The sequence below is a fragment of the Manis javanica genome, chromosome 8, assembly GCF_040802235.1.
Source record: "Manis javanica isolate MJ-LG chromosome 8, MJ_LKY, whole genome shotgun sequence".
Taxonomy (NCBI): domain Eukaryota; kingdom Metazoa; phylum Chordata; class Mammalia; order Pholidota; family Manidae; genus Manis; species Manis javanica.
Window position 1 is genome coordinate 83,816,256 of NC_133163.1, and position 14,003 is coordinate 83,830,258.

General features: G+C 35.7%; 2 protein-coding genes and 1 pseudogene across 7 annotated transcripts in view; 1 reads left to right on the top strand and 2 right to left on the bottom strand.

The window, feature by feature from the left end:
- CHRM5 (cholinergic receptor muscarinic 5) overlaps positions 1-14,003 on the bottom strand; it is an 86,518-nt gene that overhangs the window by 58,610 nt on the left and 13,905 nt on the right. The gene's annotated exons all lie outside the window — the stretch shown is intronic.
- Positions 1-14,003, top strand: part of AVEN (apoptosis and caspase activation inhibitor) — a 303,004-nt gene that overhangs the window by 42,237 nt on the left and 246,764 nt on the right. The window lies entirely within an intron of this gene.
- The window catches only part of LOC140843219 (lupus La protein homolog pseudogene), a 123,576-nt pseudogene that overhangs the window by 5,706 nt on the left and 103,867 nt on the right, over positions 1-14,003 (bottom strand).

Here is a 14,003-nt window from a genome sequence, read left to right on the forward strand (position 1 = left end):
TTAATGAGAGCATGTCAGTGAATCTTTGTGGATTTGACTTGTGTTCCAGGTATTGTTCTGGTTGGTAAATGTCTAACTGGCTGCGTCATCAAATCTGCATGTTACATTCTAATAGCATCTAACATAATCCTTTCAACTGCTACTGTCTTCTTTATGTCTATTCTTACAGACTCCCACTTGCTTTAAAACATTACCGTCCTTTTAAGGGGGTTTTTGGGAAGCAGAGCAAAGAAATATCATATTTAAGTAGAAGTTGGTAAGTTCTCTTAACTTGCTTTAGAAAGAGAATAAGTTATTTTGGCAAAACCTTTAATGAAGTTCATTGTAGAACCTTTTTTATATAAAAAGTATGAAACAAATTCAAAGGCTATGAGAAGGGCAACTTTAATACTGTGATAATAAAGTCATCTAACTCAATAACTGTAACTGAAGTGTGGTATATGATTTACGTAGTAGAATGGAGGGAGATTGATGGATGTCTGAGTCTCAATTCTGGTCATCATTTACTAGACTTGCCCTGGACAGAGTGAAAGTCTTGGAACCTCCTTTTTTTTTTTTTTAAAGCTGTGAATTAGAAATAATACCTGCCTTGCTTTGATCCAGGGTGGTTGTGAAAATCATGTAGAATTATTTGAAAAATTATAAAATGGTATACAAAGTCAAGAGTTATTTTATAGGCAATGAAAAGCAAACTAATGGGTACCATGTGCTATGTAAGTGTGATGGGGAGAAGAGCAGGTTTTCATATTTGAAATCAGGCAATTAACCTTGGGCTGTCATTAAAATATTCAAGCATTATACTGGTGTATATAGATAGATATATAATTAGAATGTAAAACACAATGATCATTAGTTTATTTTCCCTTTTATTTAACTGCTTTTGTACAATTTGTTGACCTGTTTCAATCTCTACAACTATAGAGGTGACACAGGGAACTTGAAAGATAATTAAGAGTAGGAAAAAAGAGGACTTGTTATGAAAAGTTTGTGATGCTAAGGAAAAGAAGTCTGAGAAGGAATTTAGTAATTACGTCATATGTGTTGCGAGCCCTCAGAACAACGGGGAAGAAAAGCAATGTGGGAGATTTAGACTAGGTATTTGTGTGCATTTTTACATGAAATGTTAACTGGGCATTGAAGGGAGAGTTGGGGAATCATCTTAATTGGAATCTTTCAATATAGATTTGGTCTCTTTTAACTGTAATGGGTTCAACAATAGTCCTTCCTGCTGGATAGGGATAGGCAAGATGATTTATCAGGGAAGTGTTTACAATCCTGTAATTCTGTTCCCTGCCTTCTTTTAAACTTTTTTTCACTTTTTATTAAGGTATCATTGATATACACTCACATGAGCAACATTGTGGTTACTAGATTTCCGCCATTATCAAGTCCCCACCACATGCCCCATTACAGTCACTGTCAATCAGCATAGTAAGAAGCTATAGAGTCACTTCTTGTCTTCTCTCTGTGCTATACTGCCTTCCTCGTGCTCCCCCTACATTATGTGTGCTAATCATAATGCCCGTTAATCCCTTTATCCCTCCCTTTCCACCCATCTTCCCCAGTCCCTTTCCCTTTGGTAACTGTTCTTCCATTCTTGAGTTCTGCAAGTCTGCTGCTGTTTTGTTCCTTCAGTTTTTGCTTTGTTGTTATGCTCCACAGATGAGTGAATTCATTTGGTACTTGTCTTTCTCCACCTGGCTTATTTCACTGAGCATAATGCCCTCTAGCTCCATCCATGTTGTTGCAAATGGTAGGATTTGCTTTCTTCTTATGGCTGAATAATATTCCATTGTATATATGTACCACATCTTCTTTATCCATTCATCTACTGATGGACACTTAGGTTGCTTCCATTTCTTGACTATTGTAAATAGTGCTGCGATAAACGTAGGGGTGCAAATGTCATTTTGAATCTGGGATCCTGTATTCTTAGGGTAAATTTCTAGGAGTGAAATTCCTGGGTCAAATCCTTCTTTTAATTTTGCAGTAGCTCTATAGCTTTGTACCCAACTGCATTAAGCTTATCCAGTGTTCTCAGAAGGGTTAGGCTTAAAATATGTGTGTATAAATGGAGCCTTGTGGCCATTAGTGACCCTGTGACAGCAAATGACCTTAAGCTAACAAGCTGATGGAAATAAGTGCTATTTCCTGAATACCTACCATGCACAGTCTCTGTGTAAGGGGTTACATAGCCTCTTTTCTGTATTGTTAGTTTGTGACTATAATGGTGGTAGATTTCATTATCTCTGTATGTGTTGAAACTAAGCCTTTACAAACAATGTTAAACAACTTGTACAAAATTCATGTATCTGATATGTAGTACAATAAGGATTCCAGTGTAGTATACCTGGCCTTAAACTTGGTATTTTTCTCACTTGAAACTATCCATTAAAAAAAAAATAAATTTATAATTATCTAAGATATACATTCTCTTGTCTATTTCTGCAAAAGAAAGCTTTATTGTTTACACTTCTTCTGCTGCTTGGTTAACCTGCTTTTGGGCTGGAGGCAGAGCCTCAGGAAGGAATCTAGAGGCCCGGAAGCTGCAGCTGGACTCAAAGGGTGCTTCTCTGGAGACCTTTTAGTTCAGCTTAAGGTGAGCCTTTCAGGGAAGCCCCACCCAGTCCTGCCTGGGGCCTGCCTCCAGAGGCTGTTCAGGTGGTTGTCCTTGATGAGTTCCACCTCATCCTCCAGGAAGTCTCAGAGATGGGAGTCTCTGTGGACAGGACCTGGTTCAGGGTCTCCTCCAGGGCCAGGGCAGCTTCCTCGGCACCCAGAGTGTGACCCACTGATCTTGAACTTGATTGTTTGGTATCTTCCAGTCATTCTTAATGCTCTTGCATTTCTCCACCAACTTGCTGAACAAGTGGTTCCCACCTTCCCAGGCCAACTTTTGTAGTTGTGATAAAAGCCCAAAGAGAGATAGGTACAGTGAAGCCCACAGATGCAGGTAGACCAGGTGGGTGATGGTAGCCTTGACCTTGGCAGAACAATTCTGGTGGATCTGGGAGCCCAAGGTTGATTGGCGACTAGCACTAACCACAAAAAAATGGTATTAATGGTCTAAAAAGCAAGAAAGCAAGAGATGGGCAAGGAGATGGTCCTGGAAGCTGCAGCTAGAGGAGAGGTTGGAGGGTGATCCCTGGCTGGATCGGAGGACAAGTCCTTGGGTCTGTTCCATCCAACACTGTTGAGGACAGATCCAAGGATTGCCTGGTGGATCGTCCCTTCTTTTGGTCAAAAAAAAAAAAAAAAAGACAATATCACAAAATAATTTATGTTTTGGATGGAAAAAAATCCTTACCTGTACCTTTTCCAATTGAAAGGTGATGTACTCAAAAGATTAAATCACATATAGAATACTGCATTGTATATTCTTAGTGAATTATCATGCCTGAGGGGGATGAGCATGTAATTTGTTATGAGAGTACTATATTGGTCCCAACATTATCAACTACCTAAGGATGGAATGGATGCTTGTGAAATAGCAGTGCGTACTGCTTATTTAGTGACTGAGTGTGTGATATACGTTCCCAAAATAGCAAGGATGTCATTATACTGTTTTTCATAATCTCTGGTGAGAATTCTTCTTAGAAATTAAGTCTGTGTATTATAAGTTCACTTGGCACTTGTGAAAGGAAGCTGATGGCCTCTTGGTCATCATCTAATTAGTATTCCTTAAATATTACATCCTGTGTATCATTATATATGAAGGGAATTATTTCATGCATAGTAATGATACTGCCTGTCTTTTAAAATCATGAAGTTTTTGCAAGTTGCTAGCTTCATAGATAATTCAGGTAGTTTTAATATTTACCTTTAGAGTTTTGTGGTTATAGAATTTTCTGCCTTGTGTTTATAGTTTAATCTTTATAAACATTTATAGGGAAATTTGAAGTTATTACAAATAACTTTGAATAACCCAAATTAACTTACTAGAATTCTAAGTTTGCTGTTATGAATTTCTACTTGCATGGTGGGAGTACTAAGCGTGTCACACAGGTCAGAGAGAGATGAGCAGGCACTTGGGTTTTCTGGCATTCTGCTGTTCAGAGAATCATAGAAACTTTGAGTTTTAGAGATAGAATAATCCTTGGAGATAATTCTTTCATTGAACATTTCTTGAGGTTCTGTTATTGAACGTTTCCTAGAAAATTAAGAGAATGAAATTTAGAGACCAACTGACTGTGTCCATGGTCACCATATTGAGCGGAAGTCTTTGGCTTCAAACTCAGATTTCTAGCTTGTAGTCATTGATTTAGCAAACACTTAAGGAGCATCTACAGTGTGTCATGTAGTGTGCCAGGTGCTGAGGGCACAGAAGTACCCAAAACATTCTTCCTTCCATTTAGAACATTGTTGGGAGATGCAGTCTGCCATCCTGGATCCTGACCATTCCTGAATGTTCTTGCTGGAGATGCCAAGAATGGAGGACCTTGACCATTCTGTACCTAGGACAGCAAGCAGCTATGAGGGCTGGGGTGATGTCTCCTCCAGGCAAAGAACAGGCTTACTTTCAGTTACTGCAAGAGCAGTGGGTCTCCTGAGCTTAGTGTTCCTGCCTTGTAGAAATGACCCACAACATATGCAGGCTTCCATGATGGGCTCTTTAAATTACCCCTCTGAGGTGGAGGGAGCGTGAAGAACCAACTCAAATGAACATGAAACAGGCTACTGCTTTTGCCATGAATCATCAAGGCCTTGGTCTCTGATCTAGGAGTCTCATGTCTTATACTATCATCCATGAAATGGTAATAGGCTAACTTATTTTGTTGTGCAAAATAACGTATTAACAATATAAAATGTGCATAGTTTGGCAAATATCACTTGTGAGAAGATATAGATGAGGAAACCAAAATTACATTTCAATGTAGAAGGTACAGAGTGCTGTGGGACCACCAAGGGGGGCACCCTATTCAGCTTATTATTACTCTATTACTAACATTATTATTATTCTATAGTATTGCCAAGTCAGGGAGGATTTTCTGAGTGCATTGCTCTTAAGCTGATCATACTAGAGCGTATGTCTGTTGATGGTAGATCTTTTTTGTCCTTAGTGTATGGCACAGTATAGAGCACATGGTTCATAGCTGTAATGCTTGCAGAATGGATAAATAAGCTGTTATTTGTGGCTATTGGATATGATTTACTGCATCAAATGCCCACACACTTGCTGTTAAAATTTGTCTCCTTTTTATGACATGAAGTCCTGGGAAGATAGTCTTCAGTGAAAAGCAACTCATCTTGTAACCTGGCATGAATCTATTCCAATAAGTGAGGGAAGTGGTTGAGTTGCAGAATATCTTGCGTGTGGATGCATTTAATACTGAGTGACATTAAGGACCAATTCTTTGTTTTTTGAACCTTTCATTTTCTAATAAATTTTTAGATTTTTCAGAAGAGTTGCGAAGATAATACAGAGAGTTCCCACATATCCTTCAACTAGTTTCCCCTAATGCTAATATATAACCATAGTCCATTTATCGAAACTAAGAAATTAACATTGGTATACTACAGACTTCATTGACTTTTCCCCCATGTCCTTTTTTTCTCTTCCAGCTCAGTACAACACATTGCACTTGTCTCCTCCGCCACCTCTAATTTGTGACAGTTTCTCAGTCTTATCTGGACTTGACACTTTTGAACTGTAGCGGTCAGGTATTTTGCAGAATGTCCCTCAACGTGGGTTTTTCTGACATCTTCTCATGATGGGATGAGGATTTGGATTTTTTGGGGAAAATAGCACAGAGATGATGTGTCTTTCTTGTTGGATCACATCAGTGGACACATGACGTCAACCTGAGTTGTTATTGGTAATGTTCACTTCAATTACTTGATTAAGATGGTATCTATCTGGTTTCTCACTGTAATTTACTTCACATTCTCTGTTCACTACAAGTGAGTGAGTGAGTCCTACCCCCCATCAAGGGGATGGGAATTAAGCTTCACCTGCTAGAGGGAGGAATGTCAAGGACTTTATGGGCGTATGGTAAAGCAGTGATGGTAAATAATAAATATCTTGGGGGAAAAATACTTTGAGGCTGTGCAAATACCCTGCGTTTTTTTTTTTTTTTTCTTTTAAACGTTCAGGGGAACTGGTTTTCAAGGAGACCAAGAATTGCTCAGACAAGAGGTCAGGCTGTAATGACCATATACTTGACCTGCTTTGTTCACACTTTATTGCTGAACTGTCTGTATTTTAAATGGTGCTATTCTTGTGTCATTGACCCTTCTGTCAGTTTCTTTGAAGAGCTGAAGCATTTGTATTAACCGAATTGGGTTAATGAGGGTACATTTGTGAAACAAGGCAAAGCATCAATAATTGGTTTTAATGTCTTCCTCATTAATCAGTTACAAAATGCTTATTTTATCTCTTTGTGTTTGTTGGCTAGCAAGTAAGAAGCCATATATATATATACACACGTAGATGTATATGTGTATGTGTGTGTATGTATATATGAATGATTAGCTACATTCCAAATGCCTCTGTACATATGTCAAAACCCCATTGATCAGAAAGGTCATGTTTAATGTTGTGCCTTTTATGCGAGAGACACTCATGGAGTCCCATGCAACAGGAGATTAGTCTTCTGCAGGTTACCCAGTAGGAGCCCACAGATGAGAAGGAGGCATGTTTCAGTGAGCCACCGGCCATCACAGCATATACCAGTGATTTGGTTGAACTCCCTTGGAAGCTGGAGTAATTCTAGGGTAGCCATCGCTGCTGCAGGGGCGTTGTCCAAGCAGGGGCTGGTACAGAGAGATTTTTTTTTAATTGAAGTATAGTTGATGTACAGTATTGATTTTGAGTATATGACCTAGTGATTTGACAATTATCTACATTATTAAATGCTCACCCCAACTAGTGTAGTTGCTGTCTGTCAGCACAGATATTACAGTATTGACTCTATTCTCTATACTGCACTTTCATCCCTGTGACTAGTTTATAGAGATAATGTGTTTTTGAGATTCATACATGGGAAAAGCATCATGACATTTTGATGTATGATATGACCATTTATTCCTTATTGTTTGGATATTTGATTTTAGTTATAGAAAGTACTTCGGTACTAACTTGAGCCAAAAATACGTTTTCTTTACAAGATATTAACCTTGCTCTAACTAGTTTATGCCTTTGTGACCACAATTTTAGTGACCTTTTTTTAAAAAACATAAGCAATCACTTGAGAGTTGGTTTCCTTCCCAAGGGGCTCTTATAATAGTAATATTGATTATTTTACTTCTGTCCGGGATGTCACTATGCCAGAGAAAACTGGCAGAGGCAGGTAGGGGAGAGTGTGGAAAAAGAAACTAGCCTGTGATTCTGTTGCCTAGGGTACCGGTTTCAAAATTCAGCTGGGCATCTGAGACAGGAAAGGTACAATAAAAATTTAAAAATGTCTTTGTCTCTGTCTTAGAATTTACAGTTACTTAAAATATTTTTAATGAAGATAGTCATATAATTATGATACAAAAGCTTCTGTTACTTAAAAATCTTAATAAAGATACATAAATTATAACTAACTCCTGATATACTTATGTCAAAGGATAAGGTTGTATTATTCTCCCCAGACCTACATAAGGAGCCATAAAAATTTTTGATGCAAAAATGATAAAAATTTGAGAGTTATGAAACTGAGTGGTAAGTATACGTAGGTGTTGGTAATCCATATGAAATAATTCACTAAAGTATTTACAAATAAATAGAACTTCAAATACATTTCAAAATACTTTAAAGCATTTAAGGGGTAAAAGGTCTATTGTTTACTTGGAAGATTGGTTTCAAAATAGGAATCATTTGAGATTTCAAAATAATAGTTATAAGAATTCCTTAGTAAACAGGAAATAGTACTGGAGATGATCAATGAATTGAAATGAATAAATTATTACATAACTAAAATTAATTATTTAATTTTAAAATAAATTAAAAAGTGTTTTTTGGGGATGGAAAAATATTTCCTCTTGGGGAAAAGGTTACCTTTATCCAATATATCCTGCTAGGTATAATATTTAGTTGTATATGATTTCTACTTTTGCTCTATTTCACTCTCAAAGTCCAATAAATTACAGAGCCCACAAACTTGGAATCAACTAAAGGTGACTAAAATGTTTGGCACAGTGTTATAGGTGAAAGATATGTTATAAAGAGGGCTTCATAAAGGGGACTTCTTGGTATTTCTAACAATTAAATTTTCTTGATTTCTCACACTGAATTCTGACTCTTCTTATGGCATCCTCATTGTTTCCTTTCCATGTCTTAGTTCTTGATTGCAAGTGATGTAGTTTTCTGAGATTTGTTAATTTTAGTTACTTCTGGGATATTCTAACCTAAATTATTGATGGCTAGTCCTTGTTTATCAATGTGTAGTTTATTTGAGCCCTTGTCTTGGTGGCTTGATTATTGTTGAGACAACAGAATAATTGAGTAGCATTCTGCGTGTTTAAGCAGCACTGTTTTGCAACCTGTGCCCACTTGGGTCAGGAAAAGCTATTGCTTGATATCACTCATACCAAGAATTTTAGAGTATTTGGCAATGTCTGTACAGAATCAAATACATGTGTTAAAAAGGGAGGAGAATACCTTTATGGATCCTGCAGATGGCAGAACAATTACAACAAATATACCTTAGGAGCTGTTTGAAGAAGTGTGGGGAGGAGAGCACAGGAGAGATGGGGTGAGAGGGGGTCCTTCTAACTAGCAGGGCTCCAGGCTTCCTATCTTAGCACAACCAGGCCAGATCTGCTTTTATATGCTTTATATCTTGATGTTTTAGCTAGGATCTTGTTTGAAAGAATATAACTCTGCTGGAAAATGATGGATGTCAAAGCTTGAAAAATCTTGAGTCGTGCATACCAACATCAAATTGTAGACTTAATGCATTCGTCCACCTACCCTGAGCATGTCTAAGGAATGTAGCTGACTCCACCCCAGTACATGTGTTGATGAATTCTGGAGCGATGCTGGTCTACTTCCACACTCTTCTCACCTTAATTTCTTTCGCAGAGGATGGGGTAAGGCATAACCCTTAACCTTTGTCCCTACTTTGAAACAGATCATCGTTGCTGGCATAAATGTGATGATACTGTACTCTCACACTCAGAAAGGAGATTTGGCTTAGATACTTGCATAGATTACTTCCTCACAGAAATAGCATAGAATAAATGTAAGATTTTGCAGTATGTCATTTTCTCCACACCCATGTTTGAGTAGAAAGCTGGTTAAAGTATCTTTAATTTTTTTTTTTTTGCAAAATGCTTATCCCAATTCTCCTGTACCCACTTCTTAATAGTAAGGCCAATTTAGATCCTTTTGACAATTGATGAAGTTCTAGGTCACAGATGATATGGCAAATGTGATTCCCATGGGTCAACTACAGCAGAAGTATAAAGGATAACTTTGCTACTCTGTATTTGCACATTTCATAATATCATGTAGTGTATTTAACAGATCAGATATCTTTGTAGCTGTGATTTCAGTATGACTGCTCCTAAAAGTTCCCCACATTGAGACTTTTTTGTATTTGTCCTATTTGCTCATTACCTGTGAAGCTGAAGTATATTTTAGGACGACTATTCTTCTACCTGTTTGATGAGATTGTACTTGAGAATAGGCATGTATGCATTTTTCATTCATTTAGCACAGCTATTGATTAGTCCTGTGCTTACCTTGGGAATAGACTAATGAATGAGATAAGGTCCTCCTCCTTGAGGCCTTCACCCATGATAAGTACATAAATTGATTTTCAGTGTGGTCTAACAAGGTGTTATAAACGAGGTGTTTTCAAAGTGCTAAGGAAACTCCTAGATGCAGAAGAATTCTTTTGTGGGTATTAACACAAGTTACCCAGAAATTATTGCATGTGGAGGATTGGGTCCTTGCAACACATGAAGGAAGATATGCAGTTGTGAAGGATTAACTTTTAGAGTAAGCACCATTTAAATACTAGGTTTAGGTTTTGCACCAACCAGCATATTAGATTATAGCGTCAAGAAAATTCCATAAACAGTTACAAATTTTATTGTGATAACTGAACTGGAAACTGTCTTGGCCTTTTGTTACTCAAAGAGCATATACTCAATGCTATATTCATATAATCAGTACATAGGAAGGTTCACCTATTATGATGATGACAGTGTGATGTCAAACTATGGTTCTACCAAAGTGGTTATATTTACTGATCTGGATTCTTGAGTTATTTCACTAATACCTCCAGTCCTATGTGAAAAATAGAGGATGGCAGGATCTTCAGACAATAATAAAATGGTAGTAATTGGCCAATAAATAGGACTGGATAAATACTTTATAAGAATTCTCTAATACAAGTAAACTGTAACTGTAGATAACAAACTTCAGCTTGGTTTGTAGTTATGGAGTTATTATTATTATTTTTTGCATATATTTTACTTTAGGTAGGCTCTGAGTTTAGGAGGCTTAGACAAATGACTGATAGTTTGCATAGGGGCTATTGCAACTGATCGAAGGATAAACTGTGCTTGTGTTTGGTGTGGAAGGCTTGGTTGTTTTGCTTTGTCCTTGTGCCTAGAGCTGCATAAAAGATGAGAAAGAGGAGAGATGGTCTATGCATGTGTATGTGTTGGTAAGAGGAGCTCTCATTTTATGTCCTTTGTTGAGGCCAATTTATTTTTGTTTTTGCAAATTTTTGTTGAAGGCTTTCATAGAACATAGTAGTTCTGCTTCTTAAAGAGATTATATTTATGAATTCATGTTTTTTAAAAGGATGTTCACCAGCCCCTTGCCCACCCCCATGTTACAATACTAGTTTATATGCCACATACTAATCAATCTGTATAATCTATATTTAGGAATCGTTATCATTTGGAGAAATTCTTTCCCATTTTGAGAGTATTGATAATTCTCTCAATTTCCTGAGCAGCATTGGCATTTCTGTGTGAACCAAGATGAAATTTCACACCTATGCCTTGCTTCTCTAGGCTCCTCTTCCATTACTGTCTGGTTGCTTACTGGTATTTTCCTCACTGCCATTTTATCCTCTGAATTTTGTTAACATGATATTTACTCCCCCTATAAAACTATTAATGAAGTAAACTGTGAAATGGTGCTTTTATCTATAACAGTTAATGCTGTAAAAGTGACAAATGGAATGAAAGCATCTTTCTCTAATTCAGTTCCTGTCATGCGACCCTGTAATGCCTCTGTGATATGACTTGAAATGATAGTGCTCTCATCTCTTTTGCAGCTAGTTCACATTGAAAGGATATAATCATCTGTTTGATATCACAGCCACTTTCCCAGCTACAGACTGTGATGTCACAAACCAAAGATTATTCTCTCTCAGCAGGGAAAAGCTGGAGAGGAGATGAATTTCCATGATGAACCATCATCCTTATTCAAATTTGGTCACTTCATAAAGAAAATTAGCCATAATAAGGAGAAATATACTGGCTAGTTGAAATGCCCTGTTAAGCTTGAAAAATCTTACCATTTTACTGCAATGAAAGAGATTCTTTCAAAGATTCTAAGTAAAATTTTGAAAGTTATAATAGTTCAGATACAGTAAATACTTATTGAATTTAAAAAATATTATGTAGTGCCAGTCCCTTTAAGTTAAATATTAACACTTAAAACTGAATTTAAGGTATATTTCTAATTTTCTATGCATACTTATGTTAGTTGCTATTTCAGACAAAGATGACATGCCAATCTAAAAAAAGTCAAGTAGGTATACTTAATTTTGACCTGTATAACTACTTTCATTTTCTCATGGTTTAAACAAAAAGTTTATAGCTTTTGGGTAATTTGTAATAATCAGAATTCAAGGACATAACAGTAAATATCATTATAAGGATATAGTAGCCAAAATACTTGCTCCATTTCTATGAAAGAATCCAATAATACACAATCATATTACTCTCTAATACTTTTATGTAATATGTGTACATAAAATGTATGCTAAATTACAGAAACAATTAGGCAGTCAGTAAATACTTCCCAAGAATGCTCAAAATCTCTTTAATTCTTAAAACTATCCACACAGAAAAAAACTCTATAAATAAACCAACTTTTCAAGTACTAGCATAAAATTCCTTATGTGTTCGTACCCACAAGATGCTAAAGTTGAAGCAGTTTTTAACCTTTTAACACATCACTGATAAATGATATACTGCAAATTGGCTAATGTTTTTTATTTTTTACTTTTATACTAAAAGGAAGACGAAAATATAGATTATAGTCCAAATTGCTATAGAATGGGTTTTTTTGAAAACTGTTATTTAAACCTCAATCATTATTCAGAATGAATTATTGCAGAGATAGATAGGAATTGATTTAGTTAGGAAAGAAAATGAAGATTCACTGGGCTGGTGCTGACAAAAGCTAAAGAGGAACAGGGCAGTGTCTGTTTGCCCATCTTTTGTTGGAAGGTAAGTCATAGAAGCAAAGTCTCCAGACTGGCGTATATTACAAATAAATAAAATCCAGAAGACATCAGGGGTATAATTTCATGCCCTCTTCAATTCTACTCATTGGCAGCAAATTGAACATAATATTATTAATCTCATCATTTGCCCAAGTTAATTAAAAAACCTAATTATGAATTGAAATGTTGATATTTTTCACTTAACAAAATATATGCATATTCTCAAAGCATGTTAATTACAAAATATAATAATAAGGAAAAATATGAAAAGAATCCTTAAGGGTCCAGGGAGGTCTCAATGTAGGTAAAAAAAAAAAAACCTCTGAAAAACAAAAACAAAAAAACCTCCAATACTTTTAATATTGAGTTTAATAACAAGTATTTCAATTAGGTCTGGTATACAAAGGAAGCATTTTGAGATTTCTAAACATTTTCTCTGAAATAATTTGGTTCATTATACTATCACTGCTTATATTTAAGTTGCTGCTTTCCTTTGATACTGGAAAATGGGTGAAATTTTATAATGAATTCAGATGCAAAAGATTTATGATGTTTTCTTTTGGCTGGTTTAAAAAGAGTGAAGGGATCATGTGATTCATTCTATTAATTAAAATCTGGAAAAAAATTCAGTGAAGTGGAAGAATTTTAAATTTGACTTTTTTTTAAAGACAGGTATTGAATAATTACTTTTGATAACTTTCCTTACATTATCAAAAGATCTCTATAGTCAGGTCTATTTGCTTTTATTATTTCCCTTATCTTCTATCTTCCAAGATAATAGAAATATATTATTTTGCAGGGCTCCTTTATGAAAATATTAAGCTTTGAACTTTCTAAGTCATATGAAAACTAACATGGTTGAATTTTGGCTAAAAATTCTATGTAGGGAATTAAAAATCTGACAATTTTTTTTGTCTATTAAAAATATGTGTGTACACATATGTATATGAAAGTCTCCTTGGAAGCCTCTTTATGGAGTGATTTTGAGGGAATTTCTAAAAGGCACTATACCCTTTAAAATTCTGTGATGACTTGAGTAGTTCTTTACATTTTACTGTTTGGACTATTCATCTGAGTTAGCTTTTGAGGTGTTAGGATACTAGACATCATTTTGTTCTGTTACTAAGTCAGAAAATGTCCTCATTTAGTCTGTTATAAAAATACGCCCAGTACCTTTAGGATAAATTAACCCCATTCTACCGAAGTGCTGTATCTTAAGTACCAGAGATTGTTTTTTCTTTAGTGTGAATGAGAATGACATCACAGCTTTTTTTCTTTGTTTTTGGTAATGATAAAAATCAGTCATTGAGCTTTGTTCTTTTGCATTAATAGAAATATTAAAATGTATTAATTTTCCTTTGTTTTAACAAGTGCCTTGAGAAACAAATTTCATTTGAGTATGTTTGGTATGTAGCATCTGTGAATGGCTCTTGTGCCCTATTCAGGGCTCTCTTCACACATTTTTTTAAGCTGTTAAATGAAACAAAATTCATTTTTAAAAATGAAGACAAAGATGGGCTAAATCCAATGAAACATGAATGGGATTTTTGAAATGTTTTATTGTCTAGCTATGAATGATCAGTTTATGCAGCATAAGTAAAA